This window comes from Spermophilus citellus, assembly GCF_964194105.1.
Source record: "Spermophilus citellus genome assembly, chromosome: 1".
NCBI classification, from domain to species: domain Eukaryota; kingdom Metazoa; phylum Chordata; class Mammalia; order Rodentia; family Sciuridae; genus Spermophilus; species Spermophilus citellus.
In genome coordinates this window covers 76,185,410-76,191,190 of record NC_138182.1, presented here as the reverse complement: position 1 = coordinate 76,191,190, position 5,781 = coordinate 76,185,410, and the positions used below count along the sequence as shown (strand labels likewise).

Sequence of the window (5,781 nt, the reverse complement as noted above, 5' to 3'; positions counted from 1 at the left end):
TGAATAGAATAAAAAGACCAGCCTCCCCTAAGCGAGAGTTTTCTAGTCGACTACCTAGGAATGGAACTGCGCCATTAGCTCTCCTAGGTCTCCAGCCAGCTCCCTCGTGCTGCACATTTTGGACTTTTCAACCTTAATAATCATGTGTGTCAATCTTATCTTTCTTTATATACATATCCTATTGGTTCTGCCTCTCTGGAAGACCCTAGATATGGAAATGCACTAAGGCTTACCATCCAGTTTTGTTCATACTTTGGCAGAAACCTTTTTGCTTACCAGTCCTTCAGAGTTTGAGGTGCAATGCCAAGGCCTAATGCACCAGCTACATATCAGCTCTGGCCCTGGGCAAACCAGGAACCTTTCCATCATTGATTGGGATATACCCACACCCTCTAATAGGCCCCACTCCATCATGGGGAAGTAAAGACCCTTGCAAGGGTGGTCTTACATTGTGTACTCTCAGTCTTAGGGTACTCTCTTTCAGTGTACTAAGTGTTCTTTTATTCTCACTTGTTAATTCTATTACCAATTCAATTAATGACAGGGCTTCCGTCTCCTGACTAATATGGTATCTACTATCATATTTCTATTTTATATTTTAAGTTTTTTCAAAATAGAGTTAAAGAAATTTTTCGATTAAATATTAAAATATTTAATTTTAAGGATCTTACAGAAACAAATGAGTTCATCTGTTTCTTGTACAGAAGAGCACAAGATTTACAGCAATCATTATGTTTTACTAATGCACTGAGATCTACATTAATTATGCATTACAAATATGTATATTGCTTACCATTGTAAAAACTTTTTTTTAAGAGAATACTCATGAGTATGCACAATTGATGTGCTATAGTATTTTCCTGAGTGCATGAAATACTTTAATAACAAACCAACCTAAGCTTTTTTGGAAATAATTTCTAGTAAATATTCATAATCAGCATAGTCCTTCAGTGACTGTATAAATTCATCCAGTAGATAATCTCCTTGCATAAAAGTCTCAAGACCATGCAGTGATTTGTTTATTCTGTGATCTGTGACCCGGTTCTGTGGAAAATTGTATGTTCTTATTTTCTCTGATCTTCCTTTAGTTCCAACCTGGATCTTCCTAGCACTGTATCTTTTACTTGTTTCTTCCTCGAGATGCATATTGTACAGCTTTGCACGCAACTTTTTCATAGCCATGTATTTTTCAGTTGAGACCTCTCTTGATGGCATTCAGAAACAACACCTGTTGGAAGAACAATCCTGACAGCACTGTCCGTGGTATTTACATGCTGACCCACAGCTCCACTAGCTCGCTTAGTATCGATTCTCAAATCTTTAGGATTAATCACCAGATTAATCTCAGTGGGCTGGGGTAATATTGCCACTGTCATGGTGCTAGTATGGATGCGGCCTTGCTTCTCTGTCTTTGGTACTCGCTGTACTCTATGCACTCCCCCTTCAAATTTCATGTGTTTATAGGCTTCTGAACCGCCAATGCTGGCAGATGCATGTCTAAGGCCACCTATTTCACTTGGAAAGTATTCCAGGGTTTCAAAATGCCATCTTTTAAATGCAGCGTATTGCTGATACATATCAAACATCTCAGAAGTAAACAACATGGCCTCCTGACCCCCAACTCCTGCAGTTACCTCCAGGATCAAATCACTTTCATCAGTTTTTTCTGATGTTTCAACTGAGTTATTTATTTTTGACACAAAATTATTTCATTCTCTGCAAGTTTCCTTAAATCTTCATTCTCATCGTGCAGCAAGTGCTCGGTCTCCCGCAGCTCCCGCTCCTCCTCGCTCAGGAGTTTGGTGACCGCTACCCACTCTGGCCCCTTGACTGGTAACTGGGCTTCTGACCCTGCCTGGCGCTCGAGGAAGGTCCGTGAAGGCTCGCCGCGGGCGAACAGCTCCTCCAGCGGCGGGCTACTGCAGCTTAGGGGCCGGCGGGCTGCGCCAACAGCTCGGCCAGCCCACAGAAGCCCGCCCCGCCTGGCGGGCCCAAAGAGCTAGGCCCATCAGAACCGGAAGTTCCGGACAGAGTAGGTCTGGCGACGCTGCACAGAGCTTGGAAATAGGGGCGAGAGCTAACCACACCCCCATCGAGCGCACGCGCGGGTTTTAAAAGACCTCTCGGAAGCGTTGGCGAGAACTTCCCTACGTTTTGTATTTTTTAAGTGGAATTTCTGCTGGGTGCAATGGCACACACCTGTAATCCCAGCAACTAGGGAGGCTGAGGAAGGATATAGTTCAATGGTAGAGCATTCCTGGGTTCAATCCCCAGTACCAAAACAGTTAAAAATAAAATTTAATAATAAAATAAAAATGAGGTTTCTTCCTTCTACTTTCATCCTTTTGACTAATTATATACCTGCCATGTACACAACACTGTGCTTACCAGTGCTGTGCCAGCCTCAAGAGAAAATAATGAAATGGGGAAGACAAGTTCATCAAGAAACTGTCAATCAAGAGCAGGACATACTGCAGTCAACAAGAGGTACACACTTCTGTGGGTGTTCAGGGATACCTCGCCCACCAGATGACAGCAGAATACATGCCAGGGAGGCAGGCATGAGAAGGTGGGATTTCAACGGAAGAGATAAGGAAGAGGAAGGGCAGAAGGCAGGCAATCCTTGTAAGCCAACTCCCTCCAAGGCAAAGTCACAAGAGGGCAGAAAAATCCATGGCCTAGATCCAGCATGTCACCTTGGGGGTGGAGGAGAGCTACAGTATCTGTTGACTAAACCCAATAAAGTCAGAAATAAATTGTCCACAGCAAAGATGTGCAGAAAGTCACCTCACATAAGGAGATGGTGATGCTCAAGAACGTGTCAGTTAGAAAGAGGCTGTCAGCAACAGAGACAAAGAAAAGGAATAGACCCCTTTTCAGTGTGTATCCACATAAGCCCTGTGAAAGGGAGGGGCCTGGTCCCACTGAGTCATGAAAATGGCATCTCCAGAAGGCCTCATCTTCATTTGTGGACAGATATGTCAGGCCCACTACTGAGTCACTGAGTCACATAGACACATCTGCCTACTCTAATTCCACACACGATAGTCAACATTCTGATGTGTTTTGCAACCAAGAGAAGAAGGCCTGGCTGGGGGATGTAAGGAACTTGTATGCTCTTGGCAATAACCTCATATTGTAACTAATTAAGCTGGCCTCTGGTTTGTACACCTGAGCCTCCATGAGCCCAGTTGTGGTGGAATCAGCCTCTGTGAAACCATCAACTCCTCAGAGAAACTGCCGTAATAGGACCCTGCTCCTTCCCTCAAAGTTCAAGATTTGCAAACTAAGCTGGTTCAGCCTCCCCAGTGCCACTTGTGGGGGTGTGTTGGAAGTATGTAAGGATGACATTCAGGAGGAAATAAAAGCAAGAAGTACCAAGCCCTTGGGACCCGTGATGATGAAGCTTGGATATACCGAGTGCCTGGAAGATTCCCAGGACCCTCCTGCAGCTCAGAAGGTGTTTTCTGGCATTGTGGGAACATCTTATTTCATCACATTTTCCCACAAAGGCCCTCACCATGTAACCTAACCCATTGACACAAGCCTGGAATCTGCTTCTCGGGAGGCTGAAGCAGCCTTCAGCTGAGATCTTGGTGCTTACTGCTGGCTTGCTGGAAATGCTTCTCCCAAATGTCTCTGGGCTTCTTTCTCACTTGCTTTTCTTAGATCTGCCAACCACTACACACACCCAAATACCCTTCACCCCAACATTCCCTTCTCTCTTCCCTTTTGCCTTTCCCCACGGCAGTTCTCAGAATCTGACATGCTCCATGTTTTGTGTGCTGATCTATCTGATTACCTAGTTCTCCATCAACAAACCCTGAACACAAACTTTAGCAGGAACTGGTCTCCTGCTAAAGCTGCACAGTGAAGGAAGAACTAGATAAAGTGGAACAGACAGCAATGAAAAGATTAGTCAAGAAAAAAACTCAGAATGATGGAAAAACCTGTATTCAGGAGATAAAAGGGAAGGGGATGGGCCAAGTCTGGAATCTGTGATAAAGCTATCCCCAGTGGAAAAGTGTCCTGGGCTTTAGAGTCAGACAGAGCTAAGTTGATATATTTTCTGTTGTTTATTTCTCATGGTTTTCATTATGTTGTTCTTAAAATAGAGATGATACCTACTTCATGGACAGTTGAATCAGCTGTGAAGCATAGTACACCCAAAACCTTTTAGTTCCCACTCCTTTCTTTTTTTTTTCACTCTAAATCAGCAAGTGCAGATCTATCCCCCCCCCTAATTTCTTTATTAACACTTGTAGACACATATAATAATTTTAATAAATGGGGTCATATTATACTATGTATTTTCACATGCAATCTTTTTTTTTTTGTACCAGGGATTGAATCCAGGGGCATTTAACAACTAAGCCACATACCCAGTGGCCCTTTTTTATATTTTATTTATAGACAAGGTCTTGCTGAGTTGCTTAGGGCCTCATGAAGTTGCCAAGGCTAGCTTTGAACTTGTGATCCTCCTGCCTCAGCACTCTGAGCCACTGGGCCCAACTTCACATACAATATATTTTTTTTTTCTCTTTCTACCCCACTCGCCCCCAGTACTGGGGATTGAACCTGGGAGTGCTTTACCAATGAGCCGCATACTCATCCCTTTTTTCTTTTTCTTTGTATTTTTTTCCAATTTTTGATACAGGGATTCATTAAGTTGCCCAGGCTGGCCTCAAACTTGTGAACCTCCTGCCTCAGCCTCCTGAGTTGAGATTATATGAATGTGTAACAGGCCCCAGTTTATTATTATTTTTTTGGATTGCTTCTTCCTACCTCTCCTCCAGCCTGCATCACCCCCACTGTGGGTAACCTATATTAGCAAATTAGCATGTAATCTTCCTCATTTTTCCCCATGTTCCAATAATCACAAAGAAATAAAAATCCCCAGGGCAGTAATAATGCAGTATAATCTGAAAGCACTGAGAATAAAGCAAATGTTACTCATGCAAATATGTAGAAAGTAGTTTGACAAATACATGTGATGCTCTAATGTCTGCATTCACCAGAGTCATTTCAGAAAATCCTACTGTTGATTATTACAGAGGTAGCAGCCTCTACACACTTTTCCTCAAGAGGAAATAGAATACATTTAGTCAATGACCAGACTAACAGGAATAGTACCCTCTGGTTCTTATATATTCCTCACACAGACTAATATAGTTTTAGGCAAATAATGGATTCTCAATTCAGATGCTCCTGGACTTAAAATAGGAACCCCTGCCAATAAACCCATGGTAAATTGAAAATATTGTAAGTTTAAAATGCATTTAAAGGGTCTGGGATGTGGCTCAGTGGTAGAGCGCTTGCCTAGCATGTATGAGGCATTGGGTTCGATTCTCAGCACCACATAAAAAATATATTGTGTCCACATACAGCTAAAAATATATTTTAAAATGCAATCAAAATCCCAATGATTCAGGAGGTTGAGGCAGAAGCCCACCTGGGTAACTTAGTGAGACCCTGTCTCAAAATGAACAAAATAGAAAAGGCTGAGGTTACGGCTCGGTATAGCATAGTACCCCTGAGTTCAATCCCCAGTAATACCCCCTGCCAAAAAAAATGCATTTAATATACCTAATCAATAGAACATTATGGCTTAGGCTAACCTATCTTAAATGTGCTCAATACATTCCTATTAGCCTGCACATGGGCAAAATTATGTAACACAAAGTCTATTTTATACCACAGTGTTGAATAGCTCATATAATTTATTGAATACTGTACTGAAAATGAAAAATAGAATGTTTTATGGGTACTTACCATTAGCAT

The 5,781-nt window shown here is 42.3% G+C and overlaps 1 pseudogene across 1 annotated transcript; it reads right to left on the bottom strand.

Annotated features, from left to right (window-relative positions):
* Nucleotides 1-288: 288 nt before the first annotated feature.
* Nucleotides 289-1,965, bottom strand: LOC308647793 (peptide chain release factor 1-like, mitochondrial; annotated as a pseudogene). Its single transcript has one exon. The product of its transcript is annotated as a peptide chain release factor 1-like, mitochondrial (transcript).
* Between the last annotated feature and the right edge of the window lie 3,816 nt (nucleotides 1,966-5,781).